At 44.3% G+C, this 18,865-nt stretch overlaps 1 long non-coding RNA gene across 5 annotated transcripts in view; it reads right to left on the reverse strand.

Moving 5' to 3' along the window:
• LOC110400045 overlaps positions 1–18,865 on the reverse strand; it is a 141,434-nt gene that overhangs the window by 16,440 nt on the left and 106,129 nt on the right. For 3 of the 5 annotated variants that reach the window (XR_002439562.1, XR_002439560.1, XR_002439561.1), the window contains 2 exons: positions 15,789–15,870; positions 9,131–9,218 (listed from right to left, as the gene is read on the reverse strand). This is a non-coding gene — a long non-coding RNA (uncharacterized LOC110400045). Of the gene's footprint in view, positions 1–9,125; positions 9,219–15,788; positions 15,871–16,046; positions 17,934–18,865 lie in introns of those variants that run through there. The other 2 variants (XR_002439564.1, XR_002439563.1) reach the window with 2 other exon arrangements.

Here is an 18,865-nt window from a genome sequence, read left to right on the forward strand (position 1 = left end):
GCCCCACAACATCCCCACTGTTAGGGCACGGGCTGCAATCCCCCGCCCGGGCTGCACTTTGGGAACTCCACAAAGCACTCTTTGTCTGCCCCTCGGCAGCGCTCGCTGCTCGGCTGCGGGCTGACTGCTTCACGGCTCCTTCCATCCCTGCAAGCAGCACAGAGACCGCCGCCGGATTCCTTATAGCACTCCTCGTTTAAATCAGGTGCCGAGGAATTCAGCACAGCCGTATCCCAAGGTAAATCCAGTGGCAAATACTGATAATTCCTCCCGGACACCCAGCACCGATCAGACAAACCCCGACTTGTAGCAGAGTAAACCAAGGTTTGTTTTTAAAAGCAATCTTCGTGAACTTCCAATTAAGCACAGCTTGATGATAGGGCTGTAAGCAGCACATTCGGTCATAAACGAAGAGCTGCAAAAGCGTTTTGTTTGCTTGGGGGTTGTGTCGTTTTAAGTACATATATATATTCCCAAATTCCTACTGAAATGGAGTGAGGAACAAAAAAAGGCAGACAGAAATACAGCAGCAGGCAAGCAGGGCGAGTTTTACCAATATTTTTGCTTCCCTTATCCCAAATCTGGCTGCCGAACCCCTGGTTAGTGCAAAGCGCTGTAAATATCTGCGTGAAGTCAGATCAGATTTATGAGACGGGAGCTGTGCTTGACGCGAGCCGCGGCGTTATGCAAACAAGCCCTTCCAGCACAACACCAGCACCAAGGGCCCGGCGCAGCCCTCCGACGCTCACCCAGCCCTACGCAGGCTAAGGAGCAGCTTTTTTGGCACGGACACCCCAGTGGATGTAACCTCGTGGGCAGCCTGCACCCGAACGGCCCCGCCGGGCAGGCAGCCCCTCTCCCTGCCGCAGGAAGCGCGGGACGTGCCCCCCGCACGCGGTCGGGGAGGGCTCATCACGGTACACAATTTATAGCCCTCATTTAGAAGTCACGCAGCCGCTAAAAACTCTGTTTCCTCCAGATAAAAAGTGTGTTGACGCCGGTCTTCTCTGCCCCCTCTGCTCCCAGCACCTTTCCCGCGGCTCAGACACCATTTTACACGAGGACGCTTTCTAAAAAGCAAAATGTAACTGTCTAATTAAGAGCGGGATGATTGGCTAGTTCACGGACTCTGTGACAGTTATGACAAATACACATATTGGCACAGCCCTAACCTCGCTTCACAGTTTGCAACACAAAGATGGTATTTTCAGAAATGTGCCGAACACCCTGCTACAAAGCTTCACCTTGTCTAGTGCTATTCCATTTAATTTTTTATTAACTGCCTGAACATATGCCATTCTAGAAGAGGGTAATAGTTACAAAATGTCAGCAGAAACATTTAAACTGCTAAAATGTAAATGATTTTATAAATTTGTAATGAAAGGTAATTGTCATGTGGGAAAAGTAACAGAAAAACAGATATGTGTAAATGTAAAACCCGGCACAAAAAAATACATCTCATTGGTCGAAGGCAGCAAAATTTAAGCACGTTTTAATGATCACTGGAAGTAGTATTTAAATAAAATTAGATTCATAAGCAGAAAATGCGAATTCTATAATATTTTACTTTCCAACATTAGCAAAGTTCACAATAATGAAAAGACCTCATGGAACTTTAATGTGCCTAAATTCATTAAGCAGTAGGACATTAAGATTCCTCTCCTCATTTTAAAAAAAAAAAAAAAAAAAAAAAAAAAAGCCCTACCAAAACAAATAAATCACGTTAGATAACACAAATCCCGAGCATCCGTCAGCACCGGGCAGCTCGGCTTTAAAAGAACAATATTAGAACGCGCTTAGTTAGTTTCTTTACTTTCCACTAAGATGAAAAACAATCTGGTGATTAATCCCTTCAGCAACGAAGCGCTGGGTCAGTGCTCCCCGAGATGTCAAGAAGGAGAAGAGCCGGGCGCAGAAGGGCGCTTTTCCTCCGCCACCACACAGAGCAACCACCTCCCAGCCAGGTTTGCGGGCAACCATCTTTAAATGCTTGAGCTGCTCTGCGTGGCCATGACAAGATTTGCAATTCCCCACGTTTATTTACACACCATCACCCCAACTAGACATCACATCGAAGTGGCATGGTCGCGGCTGACCCCAGGGTAGTCCCTGTCTCTGCCGATCCAATTTTATCGTGCTCTGCAATTGAACTGCAGTCACACTGCGCGGGATGTATGCACACTACTCCGCGCCACAATAAAATTAGCAGAAGCTTGTCAGGGTGTATTTTCGAGTTGTACGGTGACAGACACTGGACAAATATGTCTGCTTTTCAGAAATCCACAGAGGTTTGCGCTCTCCTGAAATGTATATCGGTTGGATTTGCAAGTCTGTGCTTTCCTGGATGGAAAAGCGGCAGGCGCTTGCACCGGGGCGGCGTGGCACTCGCTCCGCGCTCCTGGTTTTTTCCTCCTCCCCACCACGCGAAGCCCTCAGCTCGCGGCCATTTGTATTTTTATTGTGTTTCCTGGCGCTGCTCCTGCTTGGGATTGGACGCCCAGAACGAGCTCTTCAACCAGAAATTAATAGAACATAAATCCATCATATTTTGAAACCAAAAGTTCGGGGGGGAGGCACGGTTATTTGCGGCGCGCGGTACGTATACAAATTGCCTTCCGGAGAGATATTACCTACAGTTCACGTCAGCTCCCACCTCCGGCTGCAGCTTCGGGAGGAGAAGCTGCTTTAATTTTTTGAAGCGCCTCTGCAAATGAACTAAAAAAGGATCATTTGTTTCAAAAGCTAAAACCGAGGAAGGCTAACACGGTAAATAGGAGAAATTCACCGTCGGTAATGGGACCGTTTTTAAGTAAAACCACCTAATATGTTTTGTAATCTACACCAATGTAATTTTATTAGATATTCAGTGCAGTTCTTACATCAAACAGCCTCAGAAGCCCCAGGATCATTTTATATTCACTGGAAGACAGAAAGAAATCCAAAACCTAGTTAAATAAATTGTTCATTTATTCCTTTCCTTTTATGCACCAAGATCTACATGTGGTCATTAATTATAAAGAGACTATTATAGCACCATATTTTCATTCAATACGATGTCCTGGTATATATCAAAGAAGTCCCATAATTAAAACAGAAGGGCCACAATGACAATTAAAATTACAATCTATATGGGGAAAGAAAGTACAGTTCTGCAATTTTTCACCCTGTCACTGTCAGCACGGCGGGATATTCCAGTCACGTCTCTTGTAAAGCAGCCTAAATTCTTCCTCACCAATGCAACCTCAAAAGCATTATCAGCACCTAAGCAAAAGCCTATGCAAGTATAATTTAATACCAAGCCACAGTTTGCAAGTAATAGCGTATAAAGTGATATTTAAGTGGTGTTTTAAGCACACTTCTGATGGCTACAGCCGCTTTTTACTGGTAAATGCGTTTTCCTTTGAGTAGTGATTATGAGTCCTGGGTGAAGAGGTCCTGTGTGCAGGTCTGCCTGTAAGCCTTACTTCCAGCTGCCAATCTTTACTTCACAGTGAAGAAAAAGCCACATAGCACCTTGTTCTTACTCTTGTATGCTGTCATCCCCTGAGCCTGATAACTGCAAAATCATTTCCACATAACACTTTTCTGCTTCTGCCTCTTAAACCCCGAGACCTACACATTGTGCATGCACTTGCACCCCTGGCAACCAGCCCCCCAGAAGCGGCCCCTCGCTGCCACCCGCCCCTGCCCGCCGCCTGGTTTTAACACCGAGCGCGGTAAATATCTGCATTAATGGACGACGGAGCTTTTTTTGCAGCAATATGTATTTGCTACAATTTATTGTCTATAAAAGTCACGAGCGGTGAATTATTACTGTTAAAACTGTGTTTTTCTTTATAATAACTTTAAACTGAGCACTCATATATGAAGCATGCAATGGAGATTGAGAAGGTTTTGTATAATAAAACTGTGACATGGTCATTTTTTCCAGTTTTGCATTACACAGACACACTCATGCATGGTGCTTTTTAAATTCTTATTATATGTGAGGTCAGGGGGTCGAATGTCAGAAAGTACTGTTAATTTCACGGGGTTAGGGGAAAGTAAATTCAGAGGGAATACAGATCACTTAGCACAGAAAAGCAGCTCCTCTGAAGTTTGGTTTTACATTTGTTAACCATATCCTTCAGCTGACGAACCATTGAGACCGCCGTGACATTCCGCTCCCCGCTATAATGGCTCGACACGCTGCCGGCAGCGCGGCACAGAGCGGCACTGCGCCCGCGTGGGTGCCACCGCCTCCTCCGCCCCGCGCGGCGCCGCGCAGCCGGAACCGAGCGGCGTGCTGCCATTTGGGCTGCCAGGGCTGAATTACACGCACAGCTCTCGAGATGTCTTAAAGTTCAATCTGACAAGAAATGGAAAATATATTCTCGTCTTCACTGCCCGGGAAGGTAGCATCTCGCAGTCAGTGCTATCGCTACCCAGAGCCCTTTCAGAGAGCTTTATAACACGGCGTCGACCCCACTGTGTTTTGCTGGAGGCGGTGCTGGTGGGGTTTGGGCTTTTTGAGGTACTGGTCATGGTCCGGGGCTTGGGGTTTTTTTGTCTCTGTGGTAAAATAGAACTATGGAAAACGTGAGAAAACATAGAGTATGCCTCTTGGTTTCAGATAGTAGAAGAGAAGTGGGAAAATGCGTGGTGACACAGCTACTCTTTGGCCAGGACTAACCCCAAATCTGCTTTGTTACAAACAAGTCCTTTGATTGATGCGCGCCTCCTTACTCAAATACCATTCAGCGCAAAAAATGCTTTGACAACGTAAGGGTACATTGCATCCAGCATGGCAAAGACCTTTTTGCCGTTGTCTCTACTGCAAGTTCAACTTCGAAAGAGCACCATGGTAAGATCGACACTATGAACCCATCTGCAAAAGGTACAAAAAAAACCCAAACCGAACCAAAGCAATGTGCCCAAATGACAGCCAAGAGCTGTTCCAAGAGGCAGATTTTCTCCTTCAGCTGCCCACCAGTGGGCCTGAAGCTGGGAGCAGCCTTGGGTGGGTGCTCTGGGCTTTAAGCACGGGTTTCTTTTGGAGGATTCCTCTGAGTCAAAACTCCAAGCAGGCTCAGCTGCCCCCTCGTAATTACATTCTAATGACTCAGGCTGGGTGTTTGTGTTTTGGCAGCATATTTAATAGTGTTAGCATTTAAATGGTCACAACCGGACGCGGAGGGCAGCGCTCGCTGCACGGCGGGGCGAAGTTCAGCTGCAGTGCAGCTATTTGTCGGTGCCCGGGCAGCAGGGCAGAGCCGAGCACAGCCTGGGCACTGCTTTCCTCAGACTGCTCAGAAACGCAAGAACATCCGTAGCAATACTTTGAATCTATGGGCCGTGCGGGTTTCCAGATGCCCAATTCAGAAGCAGAGCGCACCGCATGCCTGGCTTTCACATTTGCTGCTACCAAGAGATGCTGATGACACACGACTGCATTCACCGCTTCTTCCAACGAAATACTCCCTGAAACTATTCAGGCAAACAGTGAAGTGGCAAATGTGACATATTTATATTTTATTAAAGATGCATTGTTAACTTTGCAGTGGTATATTTCACTAGCTGCCTTTTATAATTAAAAACTTTTTTCTCAAATCCCCTTTCCTGTAAGTAGCCTGTTGCCTGAAGATTTAATCCTTCATTACCAGTTAAAACAAAATCACCAATTAGGCACATGAACACGTCCGTATTAATCTCATTAAGGTGATGGCACCAAATAAATTGGAACTATTTTTGTGCTTTTACTGTGTTCCTATGGCTTTATCAGGCCCTGTGGTCATATACAAAGACCTTGCAGCTTAGTCATTTAGAGTCATTCGGTTGTGGACTAAATGTGGCATTACCATCTATGGCTGAAAATTGCTTTCAGCTTTTAAACTGCACTGACTAGTCTGTAGTTAATCTTAGATCATTCACTCGCAAAATTAAATGAGCCAGAACGATGGTCTTTTTTTTTCTTTTTTTTTTTCTTTTTGTAAAATAATACATCACAAAACACTTATTTGCCCTGCCCAAAAGAGAGATCAAATTCATTTAAAATCCCATAAACTGGAGTTGTGAATTTTTAATTTTATTTAGTAGCACAGAAATAGAGGGTAAGCTATCTTTCCACAGCACATCATTGCTATAAATTTACATATAGAACATAGTTTGATGCCTAACCAACCTTTAATCCGCCTTTGATGTATACTCCTCCTTCAGTATGGATCATGTGATATACCTTATTAATGAAAATGTAAGAAGGACTGTTTTGGATCTCTGATGTAATTAGCCATAAACCACATTTTTTTAAATTAAAAGGAAAAAAAAAAAGGAAAGAAAAAGAAGTACTTCCTTTGTCACTATAACTGTGGCACACGTGCAGCCTGTGCAGCACTTTTCCCCACCCAGCCTCTCCCTTTGGTTATTCCAGGATTTCCGTCAGTCCTCCAACAGTACTGTGAGAAAGCAAAGGCAGCGCAACATCTGCTCAGCTCTGAGCTGCCCAAAGTGCAAAAAAACAAAACAGTTGCTACTGTTGAACTCAATGGAAATCTTGCATTTCCACTCTCTGGAACCAATGGCCAGGCCACCTTTGCTAAGACACCCATCAGAGCCGCTTTTTCCTTCCTTAGCTCATCCTAGAGCAGCTAATTCCTCTCTCTAAGGACATCACGGGATGCTCATCCAGTTCTGCTCCCAGTTCCGCAGGACAGGAGATAACAGGAGTGCTGCCCAGCCAACCCGCAGCGCTGCTCGCAGGCTGACAGTTGTTACCTCACCACCTCACGTTCTTCAGTTCAGCACAGCAGCCTGGTTAATTTCACACCCACGCACAAGTCATGGCACTGGCGGAGGTAAGGACCCTCACCAGCCTGTGCACATCAGCTGCAGGTTGCACTAGGCCTCGCACGGCCCCACATCCCATGTCCGTGTGTGGGGATGTCCGCCTGTCCTGCCACCCAGAAGCCGCCTCCAGCTCTGCCCCAAACTGCTGCCTGGGCTGCACTGCCCAAAAACAACCAGAAGGTCGCACCTCTCAGTAATCTTGATGAGATTTTTTGATTTTTGGAGGAAAACAAAGTTCACTCCAGCCGCACTGCTCTCTCTAAGGAAAGGTGTCTAGAAACAAGACACAAAAAATAACATTCTAATACAAAACCGCTATTTCATTCCAAACAAAAAAAATACATATTAATCTGAGAGTTTTTACTTTTCAGAAGAAAATCTGCATATTTTGTTTATTCTCTAAAAATCTTTTTTTTTTTTTTTAATAGCCTGAACCAAATAATTTCTCATTTCTACAGGCTTCACTTCACTTTTCTCACAGTGAATAAATTGCAACTTATTTCCATGAAATCCGCAGATGACACAGATCCTTATTTTGCATAAAGGCATAGAGAAGTGTCTAATACCCTCCATATTCCCCCGCTAAGTGGACATTTGCATGGGGCGAGGAGGGAGGAGGCGGCCGGCCCTCCCGCGGTGACAGCTGTAGGGTGGGATGACATCTGACAGCTGTGACAGCGCTGACGGCGGCTGGATGGCTCCCGCACCCGATCCAATTACAGCGCACATCCCCTGACAGAGCCAGCCGCCCGGCGCGCGGAGGACACTATTGATCTCTTGTCAGGGCCGCCCGCCATGCCGCGCTCAGCTCGGGCCCAGCGCCCTCGGAAACGAGGGGGGTGCGGGGTTATGGGGCGCGGGGCAGTGCTGGCCGCACGGGTCTGCGCTAACGGCGGGGCCGGGAGAGGCCACGGCGATGTGACAGCCCCATCATGCCCGCGCCGCGCGGCCCGTCGAGCGCTAACGGCAAGGAGACAGCTCTTTGTGGTTAGCCGGGCGAGCGGACGCGATGAAAAGGCCACTGCAATTAGCGCGGGCGGGTCGGCCGTGCCAGTGACAGCAGGCCGGGCGCAGGAATGGCAGCTGCCAATAACGCTAACTCCCGAACAGAGACAATTAGGCCTGGGCTCCGCATGGCTCCGCTGCGCCAGCACCGGGCCCCGCACCGGCCTTGCTGTGAGCTGCCCAGCAGCATGGCCTGCAGAGGCCTTCTCTTCATCCTCCTCATCCTCAGTGCCATCCTCCTCCCAGACCCACAAGCTGCAGGGAGCACTCCGCTCAAGGTTGAAAAGTGGCTGGAAACCAATCGGCAAAACCCCCAGGCCAAAGGGCATGGAGAGTCTTTCTTTTGGCCATTATTTACATGTAACAAAAACCAACAAGGGTTTGTGTTCATCATTTTCTTTAAAAGTTTCCATGTGGTATCTAACAATTCCAAGTCAGGATTGTTTTTAAGAGCCTTGTTACACCACCATGCAGGCGTCCAAGGCCTCGGAGCCTGACCCAGCACCCATTATCACAGAACGGTCTGATTTGGAAGGGACTCTTAAAGGCCATCTGGTCCCACTCCCCTGCACTGAGCAGGGACACCCACAGCTCCATCAGGTGCTCAGAGCCCAGCCAGCCTGACCTTGAGTGTCTCCAGGGATGAGGTCCCCACTACCTCTATGAGTAGCCTGTGCCAGTGCCTCACCACCCTTATTGTAAACAACTTCTTCCTTATATCTGGTTTAAGTCTCCTCTAATATACACCAAACTAAGCTGAGAATGACTTTATCCAGCACCTATGGAAGCAGACTGAGAACAATAACACAGAGAGGACCCAGCAGCAAGTGTTTTTTTTTACAAAAATATAGACAATAGCAGAGAAGTCCCTTGGGAATAATCAAATAACTTAATGGATGGTGACCCGGAGCTGCAATGGAAGGAGGACAGACAGCTATATCATCATGAGATGATAGGGATGATGTCATTCTTCAGAATTATAAAATGTCCCGAGTTGGAAGGGACCCACAAGGATAATCAAATCCAACTCCTCGAAGTATCAGAAGTATCAGAAAAAAATTCAAAATCAGGTTTTTCCTTTTCAAGTATCTAAGGAAGCTGTCATACCTACACTTTTTCCCATTCTGCCTGGGAATTGCCTCCGAATTTTATCTTAAAACACACTGAAAGAGACCATGCTCAGTCCCATATGGTAATTCAAATATCATTATTACTCAGTCCAACTTTTTTGATAAGGCTTTTCAGCAACAACCACACATTGCCAGCTAGATGTCATTATAAACAAAGTTATTGATCACCTCACCAGAGCTGGATTTGAACCTGCAGATGAACTGCGAGCTGCTTCCATGCTATAATGTTATTGATCAGAGCAATCCAGCTGCCAGGGTTTTCTGGAAAGAAAAAAAAAAAAATTAAAACAAGAAAAAATGGAAGCCTGAAAACATCTTCCCTTTGCGTACACATGAAATGAAATAACAATTTCAGCCTGAGCTGCAAATCTTTTTTCTTATTTCTTTTGTTTTCCCAAAGCCATATATTCCCTCGTTTCCCAACAAAACCACCAGTTCTGCCAGCTTTGGGAACAGACTGTAATAATTTCCCAGCACTCTTTGTCCAAATTCCCAAATCTTTCATTAAAAAGAAATCCTCCATTATCTTTCATTAATTTTAGAGCTCTCTGGAAAGAAGGCTGTGAGGCTTGCACACCCCGGTCCCTGCCCCAAACCTGTGCCCAACTGGGCCAGGCAGAGCGCACGCCCCACCAAGCCTTCAGTTCATGCCCCCAGCCTGGCTGTTGCACAGACCTTCACAAGGGAGAAGCTCATTCAGATGGCTTTGCCCAGAGAAGCTCAGTTCTCCTTTCCACTGCCGTTATGCATGACATTCCCCGGTGGGTTTCAGTTACTTTCTGAGCTGCATGTTATTCAGTGCTAAAATTGCCCTTGCTTGCAATCTTAACCCATCACCATCTCACCACGTTAAGTGAAATTGGAAAGAAAATGCCTGCAAGGATGAAACTCAGGGCTGGGGCCCCAGCCCTTCCCCTGATCTAGAGGAGGGAACCAAGGCAGCTCAGCACCACGTCAGCCCAACTCATCTGTGCTTGACTCAGGAGCACAAACCACAAACCCTCACAAAAATTCATTAAACATAGAGTTTTTCTGAAAAACAGCATTTCCCACCCTGAGATCATGTACTCCTGAGAGGAATGCTTACCCGCCAGATAAACACTGATCTTTGCAATGCAAAGGCAAATGTGAAGAAAATAAAAAAATTCTGTAAGGTGTTAATCACAAAGCATGGCAAAACGTGCATGCAAGAATTTAAAAAGCAAATTGCTTCAAATCTATTTGAAAATGCTATTCACACCTTCCAAGCAACTCAGTCAGTGGTTTTTTGTCTTGTTGTTTGTTTGTTTTCTTTTCTGCTGACACAGTTTTACCCTGAAACAAAAATATTTCAAGGTAGAAACTGTTGCAGTAGCAGCCTCCCAGGAAGAGTGGGATCTGAAACCTCCTTTCACCGGGAAAAGGCTGTTGGTTGCTGTTTACAGTATGGTGGTGGAGCCCCACATATAATGGCACAAATACTCTAGAATATTCTTCTTCTTTCTTTCTTTCTTTCTTTTTAAATAAAAACAGAGATTAGACTTTACACCTGAAATACTGAAGTCTTATTTATAAGAAAAACATCACACACATTCAGCTCTACGGACAAGACCAAAGATGCCCTAACGTTTATGGAAACTGCAAGTAGTACAGTGGTGAAAGTCTGTTTCTCTGTCAATCGATGAAAGCATCGCACTCGACTTGAGATTTTACCTTAGATGCCATCATTGATTTTAAGTGGTCATTGCTCTATTTCTTCCTCAGCATCCACCCTATCATAGTCTCCTCGATGCCATTTGTTCTGTATGCACCTGGCAGGTCACATGTGGCATGCCTACAGCAAGGCCGCCACATTAACAGGTTTACACATATATGGTCTAGACGTATTCATCCGCATCCTTACTGCCAGTGCATTACCTCTGCATATTTTTTATCATTGTAGTAATCTCTGAATAATTTCATTTAAAGTCATTAAGAGGAACTACAGTGGTTACAGGTGGCTTTACTAAAGAAGAGGAAGAAAAGGTTTTTCTCCAGGAACAGGAAAACGTGGTAGAGGTTTTAGTGAACCTCATTAATTTGTCCTGAATTGCAGACATTCTTTGATTGTGATACTCTTTAATGGCAATTCTTAATTGTTGACATTAAAAAATATGCTGAGCTGAGCATAGAGAGGAATTCTGGCTACAGTGCAGACGTTACTTCCTATTCTCAAAAAATTAAGCATAACGGGCACAGTGGCTTAATAACCTCTCTCAAGAACCATAGTTCAATCCCAAGTGCCATCAGAAAGGTTAGATATTTAAATCTTGGCAAATAGGCAGTTTATGAATTTCAGTGCACATGGGCAACTTCGTCAAGTCTTGAGACAATGGAAAATTTGGAAGAGAACTCCTCCTAAGTGAAAGCAAAGACATCAACTCAGATACACTCCTTCCAACATACGGATTCAATTAATATCATTCATCAAAGTGCTATGATCCAGAGATTCAGTCCACCGTTCTGGACATGCAGAAAGGAGCCCAGCCATGCACTGGAGAGTGGAAGGAACTGGAAGGCAAGACTGGAGAGCTGATTGGCCTTCCTCCTGGTTTATTCTCACCTTGTCTCCCGAAGTTTATCTTCTATCTTCTCGTTTTTTATTCTAATTTAGTCAGCAGTTATTTCACTGCTAAACCCTTTTCACTTATTTTTTGCTGTGTCCTTGCTATACTTTATAACATATTTTAACAATACTTTCTTAAACGTATTAGCTGAAATTGTTGAATTTATTTTAGTAACACAGTTCAGCTGAGAGAGAACACCTCCAGCAAGATACCCTCAGTGTCTTCACCTGCTTCCCCAAGCACCACCTTTGCACAAGAAGCTGTGTCCCAGCAGCAAGGATGGAGAAGGCTGCTGGACAGGAAGGACACTGATATGCAAAGCAGTGGGCCCATCAGCATCTGCAGGGAAACACATCACAGAACAAAACTGCCCGAATATCCATATTAACACAGGGAATTAAGTAGCTCTTCAAACAAATTTACATTGCAATGGGTTCTATAATATGCACCATACATCACGTTTCTCTTCTTTCTCTTCAGTATCACCAGAGTTTACTTCCATTTGGATTGTGTCAGAAAAGAAGCTCCATTTACAGCCCTTCCCGTGGAGGACCCGCACATTGTTTCAGATATACATTATTCTACTTTTCTCTCTCTTTCTCACTTCTATGGATAAAAACCTGAATTAATGTTACCTGCTGTCACTGCCACGTTCAGAAAGTTAAAGTTTCATTCAGGGTATTAGTCTTGCTTTGAAAAACTGAAAGTTTTCAGACCATGCTATATAAATATCTCATGTCTGAATTAATCTACAAAGTTTGTTAGAAATGAAGGTCAGGACTTGATTTTGCAGCAATTAGAATCATTGATATTTTCATGGTATCAGCCTCCTTTTCCTGATTATCAGCTTCCATGGTGCTAACACCTAAAAAGTTTGCCCCTCTGACCCTGCTTGAGTTTAGATGTGGACACTGTAATGTCGAGAATATGTTTCTGCATTACTTTTTGTAAGTCTAAGGAAATTTGTTTTAGAAAACATCATGAAGAACAGAAAATATGTATGCAGAAATATATAATTTTACATATTTTAATTAAATACTATAACCAAGTAAAATACCAATCTGGATTCTGCCTTCTCCAACCTTTGCCTCAACACTTAATGCAATTTATTAATGGTGTTCTGACCTACAAGGTAACTAACTAGGAGATCAACTTCCAGCACCAAATGCCGTGAATAAGCTTGCTGGTATTCAGCTAGTTTCTGAGAGCAAGGACAGGTCAGTCTGCCAGTGGGAAGCTTGAAAAGAGAAGAAATGCCATTCCCTTCAGAAATAAAGTTGTGATGGTCATCGAATCCGGACCCAAGAGATTCTGAGTTAAAGCTACGTGTTGACCCTTCCACTAGCACACAAAAAAAACCACGCTACAACAATGCTGCCAAGCATGTGATGCCTCTACAAATCCACAGACATTTCAATATGACAGCTACGATAGATCCAACAAAATGGAGGAAATAGGAACTGCCAGAGCACCAGTTTGGTGACTCTTCAGTGATCTCTGTCAGTCAACAGATCAGTCTGTTCACCCATTAGAACTTACTTGGACTCAACTGAAATTCCAAGTGGCATTGGACATAGAAGTGTTTAAGTGGTTAGTTACAGAAGAAGGTATCATTTCTAGCCTGCAAAGCAGCCACAGTACCTTTGTGTGTGCATTTGTAAGGAAGATAAGTCTTTCTGCGTCCCTTCCTACTAATGTTTGTAGACATTGCCTAATTTCAGTCCAACTCAACAGAAAGTAGACAACAGATTTTTTTTATGCCTTCAATTGTTTTTATGAACCTAGCTGTCCAGATTATTTTGTCTGTTTTTTTTTTTTTCCAAAAGATTGATAATTTCATCTTTTAATAGGCCTCAGAAAACCAACATGGGAAACAGAGTGGGGAAATAGTGAGCCGTTGCTTGTAAACTATTAGAATTTCTAGGAATTTTTCTTCAAAGCCCAGCTTCCATTAACATAAGCTGCAGAAAATGCAGCTCAGCACTTCTCCCAAACGGAGCAAAGTCACATGCCCATAAAAAAGGTTGCCAGTTAAAAGTTTAGTTAGTGTGTCTTGTTTTATCATATAATACATATATATATATATATAATATTGTTAACATCATTATCTGTCACTAATAGTATAGCACTTGGGTAAAAATGGGTCTAATTTCAGAACACAGAGATCAGAAAAGATAAATTCAAAACAGAAGTACTGAGAAGATGGTCAGGAGAGAAAAGCATTGTGCAAAAAGGAGTAAAAGAGCTAAGTTACTTCCATGAGTGAAATGAAATCTGTAAAGGGACGTGATTTTTCTTGTTCTTTTTAAAAATACATTAGGTGGTAGTAAATAGCAAGGAAGAAGAACATTTATTCAGTTTTTAAAATACTGCTGTCATAAGAAAAGTAGGAGTGACATGGTCATCAAGTATTTCGGTTTAAAAGGAAGACAGTTTCCTACAGCCAGAACAAACAGCATCTCAGAAAGGGCCAGTTCAGTGGAGAGAGCTAGTAGATTTTACCACAGTTATATGATTTGGCAGCCTGAAATAGCAGGAGACTGGACATTAGAGTCCTTCCCCGCCTGTATTCTTATGAGTAGCATCACACTGCAAATACACCTTCATCATATTTGTGAAGAAGAGATGTGCAGGAAGAGATTCAGATTAATCAAAACCAGCTTTAGTTGCCCAAATCTCTCTCCTCGGAAACTCATTCTACCTTTGCAACAAATAATAGAGGAGGCAGCAGCCTTCTCCATCATGCAATCTTGAGTCGTGCTCTAAGAAGTTCAACCTCTGAATTAAATAAAACAAGGGTCCTATGACTTGGGTACCGTAATAATCATCTTTGCCAGAGTTTTCTGAGTGAAACACTCTAACATACACAGTCAAACACACTTCATTGAACCTAATACCATACAATCCTTTTCCCTTGGGAGGAAACTGTAGGCATGTGATTTCTGTACACAGTAGTTTTCTTATGGTCTCAAAATTACCAGAATTTTAAACAGAGGAGAAAAAAAAAGAGAGAGTAAGATGGTAAATGGGAATTTTCCATAGTCCAGATGCTTAGGAAAAAGATAGAATGGTATAACCTTATTTTTTTCTTGCTAATACACCTCAACTCTGACCTTCCTGAAAACCTGGACCTCCTGGGTAATATGGTAATTTAATGTGAGCGCTTATATGCTGATTTCTATAGAGTGGGTTGGCTTTGTGAAATACGACGTGGTTTACTTTTAAATAGAGCTCAGCTGAGACTGGAATGGAAGTGGAAACAGGCCTCCAATGGAGAGAGATAAATGCCTAATTTACTGTCCCACTTAATCCAGCACTTTTTCCTTAAGTCATTATCTCCTATTCCTCATTATTGTGGCAGCACAGTCGTGAAAGACGTGTGCAGTGAGACCATGATTTGAGTGCTTCTGTTTACAATAGCCACCATTTATCATTAAAGAAAAAAATCCAGTATAGCTGAGCTGCCACATCCAAGACGAAAGATAAATAGGATGAGGTCCACAAATCCGTGCTTCAGCCTGGATGTACCTTTACCTGCAGAATATCATACGCAACTCGAGCTGTAAAATCTGTTTCACAGAGCATCGTTTATAGCAACATCGATTACGCAGAAGGCAGGCAGCGCAAGCTCAGCATCAGATAGCAGCTCTCACACATCCCTGCGTTTCTGACGCTGGTGGTCAGCCCATGGCCAGCAGCCGGGCGCCGCAGAGCCCCACGTGCATCACCTCCCTGCACCTGCAGCCAGCTGCTGCCTGCAGGCAGTCCCAGCACCGGCGCTCGGCAGCCTGACATCTCCATCCCTGCTGGGAGGCTGCACGGAGGTGGCAGAGCCTGCAGGCAGGCAGCGATGCTCGGCGGGGTCCCTGCCCCGCAGTGTGTGTGGAGCCCTGCGAGGCTGAGCCCAGCAGAGCTGCGTGGTGCATGCCGCCTGACCCTGAGCTGCACTGGTGTGGCCGCTCAGCCTTTGACGTGCATCTCTGACTGTTCTTTGCGCCTCAGCACGTGGCATGGAATTAGAGCACCAGCCAGAAAAGGATATCGTGTCTTCTAACATTTCAAGTATCCGTATAAATTAAAATGGTCTCAAATTAAAAAAAAAAAAAAAAAGAAAAAGAAAAAGATCTATAAGTTCGGATTGCCTCAGGGTAACGGTAACTGACTTGTCATGTGCCCATTAAATTTGGTATTCATTAAGGACAATGTCTTTTTAGTGCCTTAACAAACCCGCGCGGCCCCTACTCACCGCAGCGCACGCCGGTCGCTCTGATGGGGAGATCGGCTTTCCGTCACGGCGCCAGTTAATTCGTGTCACATCAGTTTCTTCTCTTTATACATTTTAAAGGAGAAAAAAAAAAAAAAAAAAGAAGATTCTCTTCACAAACGGCTTTGCAAAATGACAGGTTGCAAGGCACAAATTGTTTAAACACTGGAAAATGTCTGGAGGGTGCCCTCCCCCCCGTGAAACCTGCCCAGAGAAGCTCGGCGACAACCTTCCACCCACCGGGGGTCGGAGGGGCACAGACAGGAGCCACACTTTATCACTTTCTGAAATGGCACAATCTGAAAATGCAAATGAGCTAGTTAATTTCTTGCAAGTTTCACATTAATTATTACTCTTTATCAGTTTAACTATTAGTGTCATACGTACGGTTATGGGGCTACTTGTCTACATATTTAGAACAGATGTTTCGAGAAATGTGGAGTGTAAATATTTATGGGTTAAAAGAAGAGACTTTGTAATTTAAAGAGCCCTATTAATGGTTCTCACACTGCCTCGTTTCGTGCTATGGAGAACCACTTTTCTATGGCTTCCTTTTGAGGATGCTCTAACGCTTGGTATTTACATGTGAACTGCCACGTGTAAAGTCTGCTTATCCAGCTCACAATATCTACTATTCAACACATGCAGGCCTGGAGAAGAACAACAATTACTGATTTCTAAAGAGAGTTTTACTCTTTTTCTTTTTTCATTGTTAAGGATTCAAATCTCTTTCCTTCTCTTTCCACCAAGGAGGTGCTCGGCACCTTTCCAAGCCCCAGCCAAAATATCTGAGCTGGGAAAATGACAAATGAAGACATCCAATGTGAACTCTCGCTTGGCAGCCTGGGCTGGCACTTCTCAGCTCACACAATCCTAACCCAGAGTAAGCGCTGTTCCTCCTGCCATCAGCCGGAGGGAATTGCAATGGATCACAGAAAGGATCGGTGTTACCAGCCCTCTGCAGAGCCCCGGGCACATTGAGGAGAGCAGCCCTGGCATCGCTGGAGAGCTGGTGATGCTATTCCACCATGCCCTCCCAACATCCCCCTGTTCTGCACATAATTAGGCCTAACCTGTTTATCAAAAATTCATTACATGTAAATTTGATAGATAGTTCTCAATCTAGCAACGAAAGAGCTAAGTAAATTAACATCAAGCTCAGATTTGGTACAAATTACCTAATCATTCAAAGCTGATATGAAATGCAGAATGTGTGTTCTGTAGAGTGCGGTGCGGTGCCGCTCAGCTCAGCAGGACCGGGCCGGCAGCACGGCTGTGGTCAGAGCAGGTCAGAAGCATCCCAGTTTAGGCTGGAAAAGACCTCCAGGATCTCCATGCCCAACCCCAGCCCACCCATCTCACCATGCCCACGTCCCTCAGTGCCACATCCCCACGGCTCTGGAACACCCCCAGGGATGGTGAGCCCCGCACACACTGGGCAGCTGTGCCAGTGCTTGAGCACGACCTTGTGAATACTGACTACTGCTTGAAAACCAAGCAGAGGAGCAGCAAGAGGCTTTACCAGTGTGCTTCTACCGCCAGCTGGAACAAAACGCTTGTGCAGAATTCACCTTCAGACTCTCCCTCTATGGCCCTCATGCAAACTGTTGTAGTGCTTCTCAAATTCATTGACGTTTTGATCAAATACACTGAGTCAGCAGTTTTAAATGCTGCTTTTCTTTCTTTCTGCTGTCTGGGTTTGGGGTTGGTTTTTGTTTGTTTAATGGGGCAACAAAATAGAGAACCAAACTCTCAAGATAGCTGGGAGTTTCTAGCTTCAAATCCTTTCTTCTGCAACTTTGTAAACGGCACTGAGAGAATATGGCATGGTGAAGGCACAAAGGAAAAATAATTCAAGGGGCTTTTGCAGTGAGTAATAATCAGCAACAGAGCTCAGCTATGTTAAAGACAGCTGGTAGCACACCAAGACAAAGGCAGCAGGGAGGGGCAGGTCTCCCCGAGCACGGCTGCTCCGTTAGTGCTGGTACAGCTGGACCCATCTCCTGCACGAGCCAATAGGCCACAGGGAAGAACACGACTGTAATGCAATGTGATTTGTTCCTTGTTTTTAAAACTTCTGAAAAAACAGCAACCAGTCAGGAACGGGTTGCCTTACGAAGGAGGAAGCTACAGGTTCAGTTGTGCATCATAAGAGGAATTCCATGCATCTTAAAATCCACCATTGAAGATTTTTTGCCTGGGATCTGATTTATTGCCTGATGATTTTCCTTTTTTTTTTTTTTTTTTCCCCTTTTTTTAATAATACCTAGCAAGAAGTACAGGCAAATAGCAAGGCACGGAGCCCTCTGCCTTGCCCACAGAGCAGATGCCCACGCAGGACCTGCATCCCATGGTACCAAGATGCCCCTACACTGCCCATGCTGAAAAGCTGCCCTCTTCACTTCCCTTAACAAGCTCTCAAAATGTCCAATATAGCAAGTTTAGACAATCCTACCAGGACCTACCAGAACTTCGCACTAACTTTCAATTCCTTCCATGACATAGGATTTTTGCCACTCTTTTCGTAAACTCAATACATCAGCAATGGTAGGACCACATTATCTTTAAAGGCATTTTTTTGGATGCCTATTTGCAACCAGTTCAGTTCGTCAGAATTAAGAGTCGCTTGAACCATTTGTTAATGCCAAAGCCTAACAAGTTTCAGAGCAGATCGAGTATCTTCATTTGATTTGATTGTTACCACTTATTTAGTCTTCTAACAGTTTCAAGCTCACAGCTGTAAGCACTATGCAAGTGCTCAGCTGCTACGTCAATCGACATATTGTAAAATGATTAAATGAATAAATATTCGGCTATATGTATAAATGACCTATCCTAGGGGACAAGGGCCATTATTCACCGAGCATAATGCATCTCAAGGAGAGCAATGAAATTAATCAGAGGTCTGGGAAACCTGACATATGAGGAAAGATTAGAAGAGTTGGGGCTGTTTATCCTAAAAAAAAAGAGCAGTTTGTAGAGGACACAAGAACAATTTTCAAGTTTGTTGACAGTACGTAGCAAAGATGGAAGGAAAATAATTTTTTCAGCTTAATGGT

The sequence above is a fragment of the Numida meleagris genome, chromosome 5 (genome assembly GCF_002078875.1).
Source record: "Numida meleagris isolate 19003 breed g44 Domestic line chromosome 5, NumMel1.0, whole genome shotgun sequence".
In the NCBI taxonomy this organism is placed as follows: Eukaryota; Metazoa; Chordata; class Aves; order Galliformes; family Numididae; genus Numida; species Numida meleagris.